Genomic DNA, 20,613 nt, shown 5'->3' with positions numbered 1-20,613 from the left:
CTGCATTAGCTGCAGATATCTTGCTTCATGACCTACTTTATTCTTGTGAATGGAATTTGCTTTTTAAAATTTGCCGCCAGAAGTTAATAATTGTTTAGCTTCTGTAGAAGTTGCTGTGCTCTCCATTTCTGTGGTAGTGTGTAGAGTAACAGCGTAGAGCAAAATCTGGCCCAAGCTGGCCTGGAGAAATATAGGATATTCTCATACAGCATATAAAACTTTACAATCAAAACAAACAAGCGCTGCATGGTGCATAAAACTACTACAACTAACCAATATTCTGCGGCAGTACAACGAAAAACTGAGCATGTGACGGCGCTGAAGCAGACACTCCTCCAAGTGATCCAACTTTACACTTCATTCAAGCACTGGCAGCAGGCAGCGCCATGGTATGTCCTCACCCTGGAGATTCTGTGCGTGCAGCACAGAATCTCCAGGGCACCCTATGGACCGCAAGGGGATCAAAGCTTAACGAGGGCAGTCCATGGGTTGGGGCCACCGAGGCCTCCACATGCCCCCAACCCACGGACCAGTGCAGATTCTAGCTTTGGTTTACCTGTTTGCCCATGGTGTCCTGGAGGAACTGCCAAAGTATACAAAATAATGAATTGTTTACACATGGTACTTGCAAAAACTCTCTTTCCTTTGCAACCTGGCTGAGAAGACGGTGGCTTGCACTGGCAGCTCGATTTTCTTACTTGGAAAGAAATGCGAGATGCCATATTAGCGGTCACCAATTGAGAATGACACCTTGTTACTGCTGATTTTTTATTGTGGCAGGCTTTTAGAGGTTATAGGAAAGTTCATGGCTATGAGTAGAATATGCAGAGCTGGCCCTTCTGGAACGTACTGTATAGAACCTCTCCCTCCGTACAGCAGGAAAGTGGCTAGGACTACTGTCATTGTGCTGGAAAGGCCTACTGCAAGTGCAATCTGATTGTTCCTTATGGTTTTTTGGCAGCTGTGACATATTGGGATCACGTGGTTGTGCCTTGATATGTTTTTGTTGATATTTGTGCACTGCATGAATAGTAATTAGACATTTTGTGTCTTTAAAGTCCATCTATTTAGTAGAATAACATTTGCAGGACATTGCAACTTCTGCAACCGGGAGCAGCTGTACAAGTGGCCGTTCAGCAGACTCGCAACGTCACCAAGTTCAACTACAGAAATGGCCAGCGGAGAACATGCAAGGCAGTGGTCAAAAGGTTCATGCGCCTGAATTGCGGCCTGTGGATACGACCACGATCTGGTCGAGCCAAGAAATTGTGGAAGAAGCCTGACCACATTTTACAAGGCTTGCGTTTACATGTCATCTGTAACAGGACTCAGTCTAAAATGCTGGACAAAATGGTTGGAGACTACTGGAAAAGGCCAAAATACTATGTTGATGATCCATATGAGCCATACCATGAACGGAACAATTTCTTGCATGCCAAGAAGACTTGGTAGTAAGTGGCATGTAGCAGGTCCTGGAATTGTCACATGCCATCTTTTGTATGTAGAGTGTTGCATAACAGATAGTCATTAATAAAGTGTGCATATAAAAGCCAGCTTTTATTTCACACAATGTTTTGTCATTTTATAGTGGAATACAGAAAATAGACATATGTGCCCATGACAGGAACATACCGTGCAACGTTTCTGAAGGCTGTGGAAGCAGTGGACTAGCCAATTTTGGGCAGCAACGACACAACCCTGCACTAATGAGCTACCCAGCAGGGACACCAAACTGCTGCACTGCAGTCTGAGGAGCCGAATCATGTTCTTCGTGAACTGCAATCTGCTGGTAAGGGGCAGTTGGTGGTAAGTTTAGCCTCATGGTTATCTTGGGATTGCCCTTTGCAACAGTAAAACTCAGGTGTGGAAGACAACACACAGCCATGTGGACAACACACTTGGAGCACACAAACCCCAGAGTGCATGATGGCACACACACGCACGCACACTGGGAGAGTGGTTCTTAAAGCTGGCTTCACACGACAGATGTGATCGCAGATGAACCAGTCACTTGACTTGCTTCGGATTGCTTCACAGCTAGCATTCACACGACAAAGGATGACGGTGCGGACGGAGCAACCATTCTCTCACTCCCAGAAGCATGGGAAACAGAGCAAACGTGACTGAGCCAAAAATCTTAACGATGATTTGGCTTTCAACTGCATTGCGGATTGAGGGAGTGCCGCGGGAACTCTGGCGACGTATGATCATGTGATACGTTATCCGCAAGCTCAAATTGTGATTTGCTATGTCGTGTGAATGCAGCTTAATGTAGCAGTAGCTATTTCTTATGCAATGCAGCACCAACAGGGTTCCAATTGGGGATTTTTTTTTTTTTTTTTTATATACACAGCTCGTGAATGAAAGGACTGGCCCGAGAGTGGCACACCCATCACACCAAAACATGTCTGGCCTAAGTGCAGTAGCCAGTGCAGTATCTGCATGCAGATCTATGCCAATCTGCTAACCAGGGCTGTGGAGTGCAACCTTCAATTTCATAGACTTCTCACTGCAATTCCTTTAACAATTGAAGCAATTATTAATGCGAAAGCATTATATGCCCCATTACACAAAAATCCAGCATTGCAGTGGGTGGCGTGACCGAATGATGGTACCATAAACATCATCATCATCAGCCTGGTTACGCCCACTGCAGGGCAAAGGCCTCTCCCATACTTCTCCAACTATCCCGGTCATGTACTAATTGTGGCCATGTTGTCCCTGCAAACCATAAACTGGTACCATAAACGGGCGACGGCAAAGAGTAAAAACGCTTGAAAGATTACTCGGATTGATGTCAAATAATGCCTTTTACAAGAATATTAGGTAACTTGCAGTCTGGGTGGAAATTGAACATGGGCCTCCCAGGTGCGAGACAAGCACACTTCCCCGAAGCTACGGCAGCTCCACGATTCGGGTTGGCTAAATGTGTACCTAGTGCATGCTTCATTGTGCATGTCACATCGGAGCCATCCGGCTGACTAAACGTGTGGCCTAGTGCATGCGTTGTTAGGCACATGATGGCGCAACCAATGGGTAGGAGGTGGCACCACGTCATGAATGGATAAAATAAAAAGCATTAATGTTCAGTTTAATGCAGCTGAGCATTCCTTCGAGTTATGAACTCCTTGCGGGTAAGCGAGTGCATTGAGACGCTTGGCGTGTTTTCATTTGGCCTTGGCAAGGTGCAGTTATAACAGGCGAGACCTTGTGCGGAAAAGGAATGCCCAGAAAAAAATTTCACCAAAGACACTCTAATGCTTTCACATTCCCTCGCGTAAGCAGTCTGAAGCGTCTCTGCCAAATTTTTTTCAGCAGTTGAAGCATAATTTTTGCCATTTTTGTCCACATCATTCCCAGCTTTCGCATTGCCAGTTTCCCAACCTTGTAACGTCAGAGCCACTCCAAAATGATTGCAACTCTGTAGACAGCTCCATAGCCCTGGCCCTGACACTAGGCAATACACACATCAAACGTTTTCCTGTAGGCTTGCAACATTCAAATTGCATTGTCTGGCATGATGCTGTCAAAAAGTTATCTAAACATAGAATCTAACAACACACATGCTAACTGGAGCAACAACCCTTTTTTGTGAAGCAGATAACATGGAGACCCAACTACCTAGCAACCATACAGTTCTTTCAGGCTCAGTTCATAAAATGAAAGGCAGATGCCTTCCACTAGCATGCTTTATACACAGTGCGTCTAAGCTCTCCTTTGTCCTGGACTGCCCTGAAGCAGAGTCAATGTTTTTGAAAGACAGTTCAAGGTCTAGTCAAGACTAGCAGTTTTGGTATACTAAAAGCAAGCTGCACTGTAGTGTTCAGCTATAAAACAAGATGACAATTTTTTTTTATATTGGCATCGTCGAGAAATGATTTTCAAACAGACTGATATGCTCCTTTGTGTCGCATTACAAGTTATTGAAACAAGGCATATTTGCATTTCAGTTTAAAATTTGTCTAAATATGCTAGGCCAGCCTAGTAGACTACGTGTTAACGTGTAATAGCTGCACTAGACTCGCAATAATTCAAACTTATGAAGGATGTCGCATTTCCAGATAAACATGCCAGGTGAAACTGCTACGAAACATCCGATGTGCCAAGCACATCTCTCGGTTTTCCTTCACTTTCAGTAAGTTCAAATAAATGGCAGTGCAAACCTATACAGTACACACGATACTGCTAGTCACATGCTTAACAAAACTAAACCAATTTCAAGTGCTTTTTGTGTTTGTATGTTTGAACCGTCTGTATTATGCTCAGTCAGCATGCTAAATACTTGTTAGGCTGTCCGTGGCCGCTGATGCATGTTTCTCCTGACAGAAACACTTGAGAGGAAGGGAATGTACTATGGATCGACTGAAGTTGACATTGACATTAAACACCTTTTGGATACAGTTGGCTTGCGATTTCAGAACTTTAATTCATATCAGAATTATGGCGAAATTACCTTTCATTTGAAATGTTTTGGCTTCCCAGGATAGAGCAGTGCAACCAAAATTGGCTGATGCGAGGACATTCAAATGGTTTGAAAACTCTGCCTGCCCACATTTGATATTATTCAGGCTGCTGTATGTGTTCATGGCCTCTCACTGCAAGATGGCACCACTGATGCATACACTGTGCAAGTCGTATATCTGTTTAAGTGTGATGGGGCATGTGTCCACTAAGGAGCTTCTTTTCTCTTTTTTTCCCCAGAAATATTTTGGAGTGCAGATGATGTCATGAAAGTGGAGCTAGACTGCTGGCATCTTACCATGGGCATGAAAAAACATTTGCGAATAGTGGAGAATAGAAAGTGCGTTCATTTCGCTTCCTGCGAGATTAAAATGGTCAATTTCGCAATACAAATCTTGGTTGACCTGTAACTTTGCGTCACTGATTTTAGGATGCAACCTGAATGTTTTGGCGAATTTTATGAGAGATTGTGATATCAGCCTTCGGCCAAAGACAATATTTTAGCCAGAAGTATTTCCATTTCAAGCAATCTTGGCAAGTATTTCAATTAATAGAAAAAAAGTACTTGAACTGTAAGCAGGCTTTGGCTGGCCCTGCTCTCTTTCAAGGGTGAAGTAGGGGCAAGCACTGGCTTCACCTCTACTGATGAAAAGCTGTGGTGGCTGCCAATCTAGAAACGTTAAGCCTCCTTAGTGTTCACATAGCAGCTTCCAATTCTGTATTGAGCCATTGTTTGTTGAACTAGTTTGACTCAACACAAATGGAGTGTACAGAAAAATGCAAATATGAATCATGAGCATACATATGAACACAACTTAGTGCATCTATGAGGAAAAGCTATCCTTTGGTTCACAAGCTGGTGAAACAGTCTGGCTGATGATAAATGATTGAAAATGGTGAATAAGGATGCACTGGGTGTGTGAGGTATTTAAGAACACATCTTCAGATAACTCGCATGATATCTGTGTAGTTGCTTCGCTTAGTCTTCATCAACCGTTTTGTCACCTGTCTAGCATATTTGTTCCGAAGTAACAGTTTCCATTCTGACCTGAGGGGCACTGTGGTGTGGAATAAAAACATGTAGTTTTAGCTGCTGGCCATGGGGAGTTATGTCAATGTGACAAGGTCCTTTGTGTTCAAAGCCAGAAAAGCCATCATGGCTTCTAATGGCAATGTGTCCTCTCTGGCAAAGAAGCAGCAGAACTGCCAACAGTCAGACATTGGTTGAAGCACGCCATCATGTGCGATATCTTGGAAAGTAAACAATGGCCACTGCCAAGCAGCTCTAGGAGACAGTTTCAGTGCTGCATCATTGCTTTGCGTCCCGCCACACAGCTTTGCGACTGAATGGTGGCTAGCTGCAAACTTTGACAACCATGGCATCTTAGTACCCTAGGTTAAAACCCCCTCAGCTGCTATGTCTGTAGTGTAACCTTGAGGGACTAACGTGTAATCTCGGATACAAGAACTTGCCAAAGGCTGCTCTTGTGGAATAAATGGTCAATATCAACTTGAATCACCTGATTCAAGCACACATCCATTTCAGAAGTTGCAGTCGGTCAGTTACAAAAATGTCAATTGGAAAGGTGGTTTTACTAAACAGTTGTTGGAAAAATCAGTGCAAAAAACAGTGTACTAAATTAGGTGTAAATACGTTTAATATTGTCCGAAATGCTGTTCTCATAGACATGTTCACAAATGTCTCATGCACAAGGTAAGAGGGACAGTCTCATTTCCATTAACTAGTACTGTCTTCACGAAGGCGTGCAAATTTTTTCCTTGAAAGCATCAAATTCAGAAGCAACTTTCTTTTCCCTGTGGATCTGTATACACGGTACTCCACAATTATTTAATCACTTTTAAAGAATACAGTTCATTTGCTCTTTAATCCTCGTGTATTACTTCCATGGTCAGTTTTCTTCAGTGAACAATTCTTTGATAGCAGTGTTTGGGTTTGTTCTAAACCTAGCAAAAACATTGTTCATGCTACTCATTTCAGCTGTTGGTAGCAATGACTGGCTGGACTTATGTTTTTGGGGAGTCTATGTGTTTTCATAGGTTGGTGGCAAACCAGGAAATTAATTTCACCAAATATGGAAGATGCTTATGAAAGAACAATGCTGAGTTGTGGAAGAAGCACAGATTAAACGCCTGTCACCACTACTGTCCATGTTTTTTGTATGTATTACTGAAATGTTTAAATGTATTTATGCACTGATTAAAGCGATAAAGCCATTAGGGAAATGTTTGCCTCCAGAGTTGCAGTAAAAGCCTGAATCGCACAAGCCTACAGGATGTGCTCCAAGTAGCAGAACATATTTATTTGTAAAACTTGTTTCTATACAGTAACCATTGACCGATCATGATTTTGACTCTAGCTGTTGAAACATGCCAGTGGGCAGATAAAGCAACTTATGGCAGCTCAGAAGCTTGTATTAGTGCTGTCAATGATAACAAAATGCATGGAATGTTAAATATCATAGTAAGTGAATGCAAACTCTTGGCTTCAGTTCAGGGCAACCCAGAACCAAACACAGGTGACTTATGGTGACACACTATGACGGCCTAGTTGTTCTTTGGTAAAAATGGTTGGCCACCTTCCTTTACATTCTACTTGGACACACGGTATGCATGCCCTGAAAGGCAAATGACAGCAGACATAAGAGACCTTTGAGCATATGTATATGCAGTATTAAAGTAATTAACTACAAATACAGCCACCACTGCACACCACACAAACAGGAAGGCATATTTTTTTTTTAAACATCACACATTGGTATTGTTCCCTTGGTTAAAGCCACAAAAACTAAATATGTTATTTACTGCCCTTTCAATGTTACTCATGGCAGCACAAAATACACACAACCAAACTGAACATTGTTTGCAAACTGCCTTTTCTGTACACCTTTTGATCATATTTAGCATGCAACCATAATGAATAGTGGAAAACATACCCAATGATTAAGGTCACTTCATTGTTTATCTTGTTTTGCTAAAGCACCAATATTTTTGGATTCAAAATGCTTGACTACCAAAACAAGCAAGGCTCTGTTCTCCCAGGGAAACTGTCTGCTACAAACTAGTGAGCATGCGTACTCTCTTCACTGCAAATATGGCTTGTTCACATAGCTTGGACACATAGCTACAAGCAGCATGCATGAGGCAACATCACTTGTGGCCAGCTTGGCATTTCCAATAACAGGCGAGTCAGTTCAGGCAAGAAGTTGTCAAACCCCTGCTCTTGACAGAGATGTAAACAATGTGTAATCTCAAATGCCTGAAACATCACAAGCACCTTGTTCCAGATGTGCTCATGTGCTTAATTTTGCACACATCAATACAACACCAGCCTGCAGGGTGCTCCAAAACACAGTGGAGTGTATTATGTACATGTGTGGACTCGTGAAGTAATGCAGAAACGTGCAAGGGCAATGCAAGCAGCATTGACCAACAGTGAAGCTCAGCGTGCACCTTGCTGGTCATGGCCACGCAACTCTACAAGCAATTTCCACTGGCTGTGCTGTTGTTTGATAATCATTTCCACAGTCTGGTGTACAATTAAATTTGTGCAGAATTCACTGGTAGCTTCCCTATCTGCTCTTCTAATAACCCTGGCTAAAAAACATTTTTGCTATGGTAAATGTGGCTTCTGGAACCTTCACTTGTTAACACTTGAAAAGTATATGAGAAGCAAGTCTTCAGTATTGTTTCTGAGCAGCGAAAGTTTTTCAGTATACATATTTCATTTCTCAATGCTTGCTGCAAGTACTTAACCTCTTGATTTCTCTTTGCATTGTTAAAGTGTCCAAAGGTCTGTAAAGGTAATACCTACTTTATCTGCCCAGGAAACAATCCATTACATCCTTGAATACAGATTTTGTCCTTCTGAAGGCTATGTCCAATGATCTCTGGTTACAATATTTTTTCAAAATTTTTGTTGTCTTTGCAACTGTCGCCTAACAGTGTAATTTGTAGGAAGGTTTTTCCATGCTCAAATACTGTTGCAGACTGTTAAAGAAACAACTGCATCTATGGTATATTGCACAGGTGTGTTGCATGTAGTCAGAGCAGTCCTGCAGTCAAGTGATCCGAAAATTAAATTTTTTTTTTATGCCATACAGTTTTGCGTGCATGATGAATGCAGAGGAGGTGAGGCATCAATTGGGCTTCACCTGGGGCAGTACAACAGTGTTCAGAACCATCTCCTAATTGCACAAGCCACAATCACAGCTTTTACACAAGTGCACACAACTACCGAGATGAAGTACAGATGTATCGTACCCTGCGCAACAAGGATCAGTTTAACCTTTTCTCTTTTAGTACTTAATGCAGGCCTTCAAGTACTACAGGAACATCATTGTACAGTTCATCTTGAAATGATACTTTGGAAAAACTTGCTGTTCAAAAAGCCATGCATGCCCTTAATGGCCGCAAGTGACAGCACCCTCACCCAGATATCGTATTAAGTTGTAGGCAAAATGTGTATGTATGACTGACAAAGGTGAATAAGAATACATGAAATGACTAGCACTAAAATGAAGCACACTTATCATTTCAGCGTCATTGGCTCATTACATAACCAAGTGCATGTTAAATATGGCCCTGGGCATTTTTTTTTTTCATTTGATTTTGCAGGCCGTATATAAAAGCCTTTGGTGTGAATACTTGTAATATTCAAGGTAATGCTTAATGAGAGCACTGGTTAATTTGACTGTCAGTGTACAAGTCAATACAAATGTCATGCCCTAGAATGACAGCACACAAGCTGCTTGTAGGACAGTAGCCAAAGATAGGAGCACACATGCCCATGACCATCTGCAAAAACCTTCACTACACTTGCTCTGCATAGCAAGGTGCAACTCTGGGCTAGCTGGGGACTCACATTTCACACTACAGAGCAAAGATGAACAAATACAAAAGATTTAAGATGGACAAGAGGTAGCACTGACTTCCCTAGGAACTCATTTCTTGCAGAAATACAACTTAAAAGGACTTTCAGAGGGTCTAGTTGCTGTATATTTGACATGATTAAAGAGCGTGGGGGAAAGAAAAAAAAAAGACAAGCACGACACGAAAGAAAAGGAAAGACACAGGACAAGCGCTTGTCCCATGTCTACCTTTTCCTTTCGTGCAGTTTTGTGTGCATTTGTGCGTACGCGTGTGTGTGTGCTCTTTAATTATGTCTTCATGCAGAAGAATGCTTGTGCACTGAAAAGTAAGTTGAAAACAAAACGAGATTGGGGGACTGCAAGGAGTGTGGCTGCAGACCTCTATTTTGACAATGCATCATTGTAGGAAGGAACAGTGAAGAAGGGAAATGAAACAGCAGAGGCAACATTGCGCTAAATTATGTATTGGCACTTAGGGGGACCAGTTCCACGTATTACAAGCAGACTTGGCTTTCTTGTTTTGACACATACATGAAAGTTCATTAGTCACTTGCCGGCACTGGAGGTATTTTTTTCGTCCCCCCCAAGCAAAAAGAAAATATGACAAGTACATTCACAGTAGATACTGTGTGGCTAAATTTTTAGGTGGCCTGAATTGGAGCATTGATCAAGATCCATAACTCTCATCAGAAACAAGAGCAACCAAAAAGGTACCAACATTGTCCAGTGCAATGTAGTGTGGCAACTATTTTTTTTTTTCTGAATGTTCTGCGTTTCAGCTATCTACCAAGTTGAAATAGATAACACACACCTCTTATTTGTATCACAACTGGTATACTTAAAGGATATTCTTTTAATGGCATGTTCCATTTGTTCTGGACTAATTTGCACAAGCCATGCTGTTTGTTTCGGCCTGTTTTTGGAGGACTATATGCTTGTTGAAGAGAGCAGTGTGGATCAGAGAGAAAACGGGATAGCCAATATTTAAGAGAAAAAGAAATGGAGCTGGGCAGGCCATGCAACGCATTGAGTAGATAACCGATGGATTGTTACAGTTGCAGAATGGGTGCCAAGGGAAGGGAAGCACAGTTGAAGATGGCAGAAAATTAGGTGGCGTGCTGAAATTAGGAAATTTGCCGGTGCAAGCTGGAATCAGCTAGCGCAAGACAGGGAGAGTAATTGGAGATTGTTGGGAGAGGCCTTCATCCTGCAGTGGGCATAAAGATAGGCTGATGATGACAATGATGCTTGTTGGCCTTAATTGACCTGGTCGCCCCAGTTAATATCCTTTGGTTGTACTCACTAAAATATAGGGATTATCTTAAATGTTGCAGATGTGAATGCTATTATGTGGACAATTCCTTTGTCACAGCACTTGCAACATATTAGCTGCTGCTTTCATGAAGCATCTTACCTACAGGTAAACTTAGCAACAGAAAAAAATACTTTTACAATACCTGCAGCACTTGATTTCCTACCTCCTTTTTTTCCTTTCTAATACAACAAAACTACTGCTACTTCACATAAGCAAGAGTAATTTGCTGCACATCAAGTTGCCAAGCAAAAAAAGTGACACTAACTCAAAGCTTTGCACAAAGGTTGTTACTATTGCACAAAGCTTTTTAAGCATGGGTAAATTTACCCACAGGTAAAAGAATCTATACCAGCAACTCCAAGTGTTTTAGTGAAGGCTTCCATAATTTTTTTCAAACCATGCTGCAAGGATTTTTTTTTACATTATTCATGCTGGTAGATATTCGACATTGTGTGCTAATCACACATGAACTCTTCAAATAAGTAAAATTCTTTAAGTGACTTTTTAATTACTTTGTTTTACTTTTTAATTACTTTGTATTTTTAGCATGTTACAACTGCAAAATAACAGCCTGTCAGTGCTCCAGGCATTTTAAGCATCCTAAATTTACCATCAGTTTAGAGATATTTTGAGATTTCCAAAAATGTGCCATGAATGCTTCAGTGTTGCAGTCCGTTTTATCCTAGACATCCTGTGAAAATTGCTGAGGGAGCTTTATATTTCAAGGAAACACTATGACTATGAGAGTGGCTGCTGCACAGGCCTCTGGATTAATTTTGAACACCAGGGTTTCATTAGAGAGCAATTCTGGCATTCATTTCAGGTGTGTAGATTTTAACAAAGCTGGCACCATGCATGCCCAGGCACTTTGGTCACATGTCCCAAATGGTACAACTGAGAGGTGTGTGGTTTTTCCATAACTTGAAAGACTGTTATACATGTTCCTGATCCCTACCTTCAAATGGTCACTCTATGCTTGCCAGTAGTGATATTAGTACGGAGGCAGCAGCACTATTGTCGACACCTTGTGAACATGTCTTTAATTAATGTGTGTAGAACTCTTATTGCCATGATAAAATTGCGAGAAACTTGTTAGCTGGCATAAATGTTTTGGCTGTAACAGGACCCTGATTAAGCAGTCTTTTTAAAATAATTTTTTTGCCAAGAAGAATAATGTGGCATAAATAACATTTAGCACTTTTGTAGTTGAACTTATTGTCTCAAAGATGTTGCTAGTAGTGCGCCTCTTCCTGGCACATTCCTGCTCTAACATCGCCACCAACATCATGAAGAGCACCTCACTAGGCTGCCTGGTACAGTTTAGTTTCAGTGTGGTTGTTTCTTGCTTATTTAAAATAATTCTGCATTTTATAAGAACTCAACCATCCTACAGGAGGCACAAATGAATCTAAAACAGCCACTTCTCTGATATGATGAAAAGAGCTGATGAAGTTGACCTCTATCCCACTGGCTACCAATGCCGGTGAACCACCGTGTCCAGCAACAGCGCCAACATTGCCAAAACCGGCGATTTGCCAGGCTGCAGGCATTGTTGGTTTAAAAGTTTATATATAAGTGGGCAATATATGCTATACATAATAAAAATGTTGCGAATAGATGCCACTACTTGTCTACGGCAGCAGATGTTATATTTCTTATATTTTTAGTATTTAGTACCAAGCGAAAGTTCGCATAATGGCTGTAAGCGGCAAACATAATTGGTGCAGAGGGCCTCGTGTCGCACATATTTGATAGCTAATGGGTTAACGCATACCAATGTTTGGTACACAAGCATTGATTTTTTTTATTCCACGTTCATGAGAGCATGGCTGCCATGGCCAGAAATTGAGCTCTCAGCCTCATGCTGAGCAGCAGAACTCCGGATATACACTAAGCGAACTTGCCTTAAGTAATGACCAGCTTGAATTTCACAATTGCAACATATTTTAGAAAGTAATTAGTTGAAATTAAAAGTAAGAAAACTTAATCAGTTCAATATACATTATTTTATTAAACAGTTAATAAGTGATTTGTTGTAAAATTTCTGATGTCTGCCTATGTGACACATATGCCACTGAAGAAATGGCCAGTTTATTCCTACAACACTGTTTTTAAGAATTATTCAAGGTCCTCACTGAAACGCATGGCAAATGTGTAAAAAAAAAAAAACATTTGGAAGTCAGTGCTATCCCCACCTCACTTATTTTGTTCTCAATTACTTTCACTCTGGAGCTTGAAAACTGCTTTGTTTTTAATTCAAGTGCCTATCCTTGGCTGCAGTCCCAAAAGCCTGGAACAGAGTAACCTTTAACAATATTCAGGCCATTGCTACACAGAATGAAGCATTCATGTGTGATGTTATGCAAAGTTCTGTACTCAAAGTTGTTTTGCTCCATTCATCTGCACCTTGCCAGATGAGAGGCAGTGTGGGGCATCCAGGATGGCTACCGTCAAATTTGACCAACCTACATCATATGTACAAATGTAATGGCAGTCATTAAGTGTTTTTCTTTCTTCCGTTACTTTCTTGCTACCGATCACTGCTTCTTCGAGATCACTGGTGTTTACTCAAGCAGATGAACATGATTCCCTTGAATTAAATAAGCTGGCACCCTGCACAGCACATTTGATGAGTGAGAAATGAAACAACCACACACATCTGAAACACAGCTTCAAAAAACAGCAGAGAAGGAAAAATAAACAATTTAAAAAGCACATGGCTGCAGTATGTACAGGCTTTGGAAATGTAGCCGTGAGGCACCTCTTGAGAGCCTTAGCAGGGAGTGAGGATATTGCTTGGGCCCCACAGTGTGGTTCCTTGCACAGCTCCAGTGAGAAGCAGTGAGACCAGCACTGCCTTAGTGAGTGTGGAGCTTGTGGGGAAAGGGAGCTGGCAGCTTTACCGCAAAGGCTGCAGGCAGGCACTGCCATGCAAAAACCTTCAGTGGCGTTGAGTGCTTTGGTGATTGGCGTGCTTCTTTTTCACAGGTGGCATAGCATGAGCTGCACTTCTCTCCTGCATGAAAGGCCAAGAGGTATGTTAATATTCGAGAACAGCAAAACAATGGTGTTATTTATCATTATTATTGCAGCTGTACAATTCATGTGGCACCAAAACTGCATTAACATGAATAACATGCATGACACTATTTGTCATTGTTGCGTTTAGTACTATTATGTGAGCTGTTTTTCTTATTTCACTCATACTCTGCAAGTACCAGTGACAACAATAACAGATTTTTAAAAAGCAGGATAATATACATAATAATAATAGTACCAAAGTTTTATGCTGCCCTTGCACAGAGAAGCTTTAACATTTGCTGCATGAGACCTTTGACGCCTAAATAACAGTGATATGCATTATTTAAAGGGGCCCTGCAATGCATTTCAAACATGGCAAACGAACTTCCCCAATGGCTAGGCGGTGCAAGGTTCAAGGGTCAGGAATTTAATATTTACACTGGAAATCATATCTACAGTTATGAAAATTGTTGGAATTGTGTATGTATTCATTCTGCCATTACTGTGTCACTTATATAATTCCCGCAGCACAGACGAAATTGGGTTGCTGTAGCAGCTAACAAGGATTCTTGCAGTCAGGTACACATGTCTGTGTTGTTTATTTGCAAACACAACCTGTCGTTCTTTAAAGGGCCCCTAAACAACCTCTTGCATGTTCTTACAAATTTAAAACAAATACACTCATGACATAGAGAATGCCGTGACCATCATCTCTGGTGAACGCAGCAGTGCTATGCACCCTGGGAACACCACAAATTCAAAAAACAATCCCCTGCTGCTCTCCTTTTCTGGTGCCTCCTTCACATGTTGTGATGTCAACAGGGTGCTCCAGGTAACGTCACCAGGAGTAAAAGCTGCCGATTGGTTGGTCGTCAAAGAACGACAGTGCCAACATGACAAGAGCCGACTCTGTGTTCCGAGATTGGAGGGAGGCTCGCCCATCGTGCACCACCGAACCTTTTATGAAGCTTCCATTCAGTCAGCTTCACGAGTATCTTTATAATGGGTTACCAACTAGCCTGGTCCCACACATTGCTTCACAAGGAGGGTGATTAGAGGCAGACAAAAGAGGAACCTTTTTTCCGGCATGCAGACGCAAGATGTAGCTTTTGCTGCACTGCGTAAAGTTGTTGAGTGTATGTGACAAGGGGGAGAGAGCACGAGTGGGGAGGGTAGCGAAGAAGAGCTAGAGACAGTGGCAGCTGTGCTTTCACTGATTAAACACCTGCAACTTAGTTATTACTACACCATTTCAAAATATTATTGTGGCTATATGTTCATAGTAGACTAGTGCACATCCGCCACTGTGTAACCAATTTTCGAGCTCAGGGCTGTTTTGGGGCACTGTGGCTGTGCACATATGTGTTCACAGTGGTGCTTGTTTACCACACTATGTGTAGAATATCAGTTAGACTGATATTTCCTTTATTAAAAATCACCATAGGTAATTGCCATGATAGCTGGCACTACTGTGCATATATTTTAGGTGCCCTGACCAGATTTGGGAAATGCAAACCAACAAGCCCAAAGCATAGATTACAATTGTGTAAGCAAAATGTTACACCTACGTACGCCGCAGAGGCAACAGAAAATTCAAGCAAATGTTTGTGCACCCTTATTCTAAGACCAGCCAGCCTCACTCGTAGCAAAGATGATGTCAGGAGTATCATAACATGTCAAATAATACATAACACAACAAGTAACACATCCTGCCTGCAGTGCACCAAAAGCCAGTGACAGCATGAACAACATGGTGTATACGTGATAATGCAGAGTACAAGGTCACCACCATGAATGTGACACGTAGCAAAACACAAGACAGAGGGGAAAAAGAAGGGATGCAGGGCTCATGACATCACGTGTGCTTTGAGCTCTAAAATTGGAGGAGGTCGTGGAGTACATTCAGACACTGGCCAAAGCACTAATAGAGAAGAGAGCCTGTGGGAAGAGTACCTTGCCTTTTTCACACCATCATCTTGAAACAATTCATTTGTTTCTACCATTTGTTTCTACCTAGACAAAAATTGTGCGACAGAACTCTTCCTGTGCAACGCTGTGCAACTTCCAAAGTATAACAGACATTTCCAACTAGTAGGTGCCTGGTGAGGGGCCTTTTAAGAGGAAGGTTTATTTAGCTCAGGGCCGACTCCAATTTCTCTATTCGGATACATGTGAAGTGCAGCAAAACTATCTTTAGACAAGAACTAAACCGATATGAATTAAATTTATTAAATTTAAGAGAGAAAGCTGATTTCTACCAAGATGGCTTGGTGGCGGGCTAGTTGGTAAAGCATCTTAAGGGTCAACAGCGCACACAGACAGGGACAGAGTGAAGAACAACAGGTCATTAGCGCTGTCTCCTGTTGTTCTTCACTTTATCCCCGTCTGTGTGTGCTGTTAACCCTTTATGATTTCTACTGACTTTGGAAGGTGAATTTCAATGTGGGACATTAATCTCTTTATAAGAACTTCCAAAAAAAAGGTAAACTTCAAAAAAAAAATTCCCGCAGAAAGTCTACAATACCATAACTTTACACAACCACAGATATGACACTTCTGTAAACTATCTGTTAGATCGTATAAGGAAGACAAGACAAATATGATGCATGCAACGTATTAATATACAGCACGCATGAAATTGTTATGTTGCTTGTGCAAGTTCTACTGAAGTCTTACTCACAAATTACTGCTATATTTAACAATTTTTGTCTGCTTTAGATGTTAAAATATATGCTGTTTACATACTTGTGATGTCATGTATTATTGTCAAGTTACAAAGTTATGAAATTAATGCTTTTTCTTTTTGTAATTTTCCCAGTTTTGGCAATTTCTGTAAAAATAATAAAAGAAAGATTGATAGCCTAAATTTAGAACTCTCTCCCTAGCAGTCGGTAGATTTCAACTTTCTCTTTTATATACAACAAACCCGATCAAAATTGCTTCAGTCTATGCCAAACAAAACAATTGCTCTGTTCACATGTACTGTGGACTACAGATAAACAAAACTCGCTTAAACAGAAATGCCGGGTAAACGGAACAATAATAACTTTAGCTGGCTGCCCATACACTCAATGTTGGCAAACTTTGCAAAAAGATGGGTTGCAAGCTGCGGTTAAACAGAATTCCAACTGGAACCATCACCTACAGCATCAGCATATGGAACAGTGAACGCCCGCCAAACGTGAATTGGCGATTCTATAAATAAGGAAGAAAATGCAATCTATCAGAGATTTGCGTGAAAGGTTATGCAAATCAAAGATGTCGGAATTTGCAGCGGTGTTTCTGTCATGAGGACTCCTCTATAATGATCCCCGAGCAGCAAGAGAGCCCTACAGAATAGGTTGTACGTTGCAGTCAAGCTGGCACTGCTGCTTCGTTCACACCACCAGGAATAAGAGACCTTAAATGATGCCCTTGTTACCTGCTTTGAAGAGACAGCTGAAATCGGTGAAATTCATGGCGAAGACTATGATTCAGTTGATGAAGGCATAGATATTACTGTTCCAGTGTGCATTACTGTTTTGAACCCGACGGCAAGTGATGCAGTTGAAAGTCTGCAGTACTATTTTGAATGTGATGACTGCACAGAGTTATTGGGAATTTTTGTGCGCGTAAGCAAAACCTTGAGTGAAAGAAGCGACAATATTAGAAGCAAAGCACTGTAAAGTCTTCCTTTTCACCAGAGTATTATGAAAACACTAAAATGCTTTAGGAATGAAAGAATTTTTGGTGATTTTTGTGTCCTTCGCCTAAATGAAACTTCAGATAAATGGAATACGTTTTTCTGTACATTCGAGTTTAGTTTAAGCAGAGTCTGCTGTATTCAGATAGAAACACACAAGGTAATGCTTGCTCTTAAAGACCACACTACAGGTGCGCTTGCCGGCACGTGAAAGCTTACGCCCGCGTGCCTTACGTTTGCCACACCTTGCAAGGAATAGTTATTTGAACATACAATACAATACATACATATAATAGCACCCACTTGGCTCACTATTTTCACCGTGGTAGGCATTGCTTTCTCATTTTTGTGAGGCAGCCAGATGGCAGCCAGAGCACCCCAATATTTGTCTAAAGAAAAAATACATGCTTGCGCCGTGCTTTGACGCGTACAATCTGTCCAGCACCATCTGTGCATGCATAGGCACGGAGGCACAAGCTTTCATGCACCAGCAAGTGCACATGTAGTTTGACTTTGATGTGCTCTGCCACAGGTGGAATACTAAAGAGTGTTAACGTCACCTATTCCAGAAATTTTATCACTCTGCTGCTGTTCATATATCTTCTAAGGCGAGAATCCTGATATTACCATGACCAAACATTACTCTTACACATGCAGCAGGAAACCTACAATATCGCTATAAAGTGGAATCTTGGGAATTCTTGGCCATATAAATTATGGCTAAATTTGGTGAAGTTTCATTCTAAAATAAAATGGTAGAGAATTTCACCAAAGCAGACCGACAATTGAACAGCACTTCTGTTGCATAGAAGTTCACTGCATGTGGGCTTTTTAAAAAACTGTAAGGCTTTGTTTTGAAGAGTGAAAAAAATATATATGCAATAGACGGTACACATCAAACAATCTACATATTAAGGGCTCTTTAGAGCTTTGGTATTGCAAATATATGCCTAAATTTGAAATTACAGTGCTAGTTCATTAATCATATATATATATTCTTGTATTAGATGCCAAAGAAGAATGCAAGGTAGATGTGGAAAATTATATTTTTCATTTAAGTACACCACCACATTAAGCTTGACCTTACCTCTTTTTGTACAAAGAACTATTAAAGGGACACTCAAGTGAATTTCGTTGTCAGATGTATGTTCAGACCATGTTGCACAGACCACTAATGCACCATTCTAGCATCTTTCGTGAGCTCAATGCAAACGGATTAATTCAGAAGTTGGGCTGGCCTAGACCAACCTGACTGCATTCACATGCATTTTGCAGAACAAGTTGAGCGAGTCAACCCACTCCTCATACTTGGGCTGTGTAACCCACCTTCGCGCTCCCTTAGCCCAACTCTAGCATTTACGTAAACCTTACCAAACTTTGCCCCGACAAGCTGACTCATCCCAACTTGTGCCGAATTCATGTAAATTTAGCTTCTTCCTGTGCACAGAGCTTTAAGTTATTTATAAAATGTGGAAGGAAAAGAGATTACTGGTGATTCCATTGGCTGAGCTGCTGCAAGCCACAAGCTAATAAGTAACACATGCATGGTTGGTTGATGCCTTCATATTTGTACCGAAACTCAGAGCAACTATGTTTCTTGCATTTATAGAGGGACATCAAGATAAATTCGGAGCTTTTTCACATTCAGCCTGGCAACAATGCAGCAAAGATAACCGGCTGCATTTGCCCTGTATTGCTTTCATTCAACCACCAAACACGCAACATATAAGGAAGTCATGACTTGCTCAACGATGAACTGTAAATTCTATAGGAGAGCAACAATACTTGAGTTGCATCGCACCAAGACGCCCCAGCAAATTATCTCATCACCTGGCTACAAGAAAATGCAAGTGTACCACATTGCCAAGATTGCCAAGGAAGATGTCACTGCAGACAGAGTCCAGTATAAAAAGCAAATAAGGAGCAAAAGAACAACAGAATTCTGCCAGCGACTGAAGCAAACAATCAGCCAAGACCCTGGACTCAACATGAACAACCTCGCAAAGGCAATGGGCATAGTGAGGTCCACTATCAGCTTGGCAACGCATGAACACCTACACTACACATCCTTTGTACTAAGAATCCGCCAAGTGTTAAGTGAGAAGAACAATATTGATAGAAAAAGGACACAGGCTCTCCCAAAAAACCTGAAGGACACCAGCCAAGGCTTCCTAACATTCCCGGATGACAACTTCATTCAGTAGGATGGTTAACTTCATATCTGGCACATAAGGCCAGGAACACACAATTGTGGCTTCGTGACAACATGCCATACCACTGGTCCGAAGACTTGTTGCCCTCCTTCAGCCATGACTGCAACCTGCCGAACTACTACATGTGGGATGTTGTTGAGGCAATGGTCAACACAAAATAGGTATCTATAAAGTAGCTGATGATGAACCTGGTGGGAGGTCTGTATGTCTGCCGCCATTTCAGGTCTAGGCGCGAGATGGTCATGGCAGCTGATGGAGGTCATATTGAACAGTTTCTTTTTTTTTTTAACAACACTGTTTTGTATGAATACACTGATTTTGTTCTTCTACTTTGCATGTTCTTCTCTGCACATAGTAAATTTTCCTTATTTACCTCAATACCTTGTATATATAAGAATGTTCATATGCAGTAAGGCTTGTTAATTCACAACTCGTTAATTTGAAATTTCAGATAATTCGAAGTAGCTGTCGCAGTCTATCCAACAATATATTGAAAGCAATATGCAACACACCTCGCTAATTCACACTGAAATACGCACTGCCACCGATAATTAGCACTCCGCGCCATCGTGGATGGGGGAGAGGGCTAGTGCGCAGGAGCACGGCAACGCGGCCGTCGCCATGTGGGCCGTGCAGCTCTGCTTTTTCCATCAGCAGCAAGGACGATAACACTGTCACCGCGCACCATGTTCTTTGTGTACGAATGAAAGCATGCGAGGGTGAGCTGGCGAGCGCAGCTCAGTCTCGCGTTTGCAAGCGAGGACGGCTGGGCTGAGCATGCCTTCTCCTGTTGCACGCGAGGCATGGGGTTGAGGTGAGGGAAGGAGAACGTTCTTCTCCGGCGGCTGCTGCTTACAGCGCAGCTATGCGGGCGCCATATCTTCAAAGTGGTCTGCAATGCTTGCAGAGTGCGCGCAGTGCGCACTGTATGCAGGTCAATTCGCTCACTGCTACTGCCGCGTTTCCTCACTCCAGCATTTTTCAACGAGTTTCCGCAGTCATCGAGCGAGATGTGTTCATGCTTACCTGTGC

At 41.7% G+C, this 20,613-nt stretch overlaps 1 protein-coding gene across 4 annotated transcripts in view; it reads right to left on the bottom strand.

Annotated features, from left to right (window-relative positions):
• Positions 1 to 1,380: 1,380 nt before the first annotated feature.
• The window catches only part of RhoBTB (Rho-related BTB domain containing), a 291,089-nt gene continuing 271,856 nt past the window's right edge, over positions 1,381 to 20,613 (bottom strand). For all 4 annotated transcript variants that reach the window (XM_075676724.1, XM_075676725.1, XM_075676727.1 and 1 more), the window contains one exon: positions 1,381 to 13,681. The gene's annotated coding sequence lies outside the window, so the exon portion shown is untranslated. The remainder of the gene's footprint in view (positions 13,682 to 20,613) is intronic.

Source organism: Dermacentor variabilis, unplaced genomic scaffold (genome assembly GCF_050947875.1).
Source record: "Dermacentor variabilis isolate Ectoservices unplaced genomic scaffold, ASM5094787v1 scaffold_12, whole genome shotgun sequence".
Lineage (NCBI taxonomy): Eukaryota > Metazoa > Arthropoda > Arachnida > Ixodida > Ixodidae > Dermacentor > Dermacentor variabilis.
Note: the sequence above shows the minus strand (reverse complement) of the source record. Positions and strands in the feature narration are given on the sequence as shown.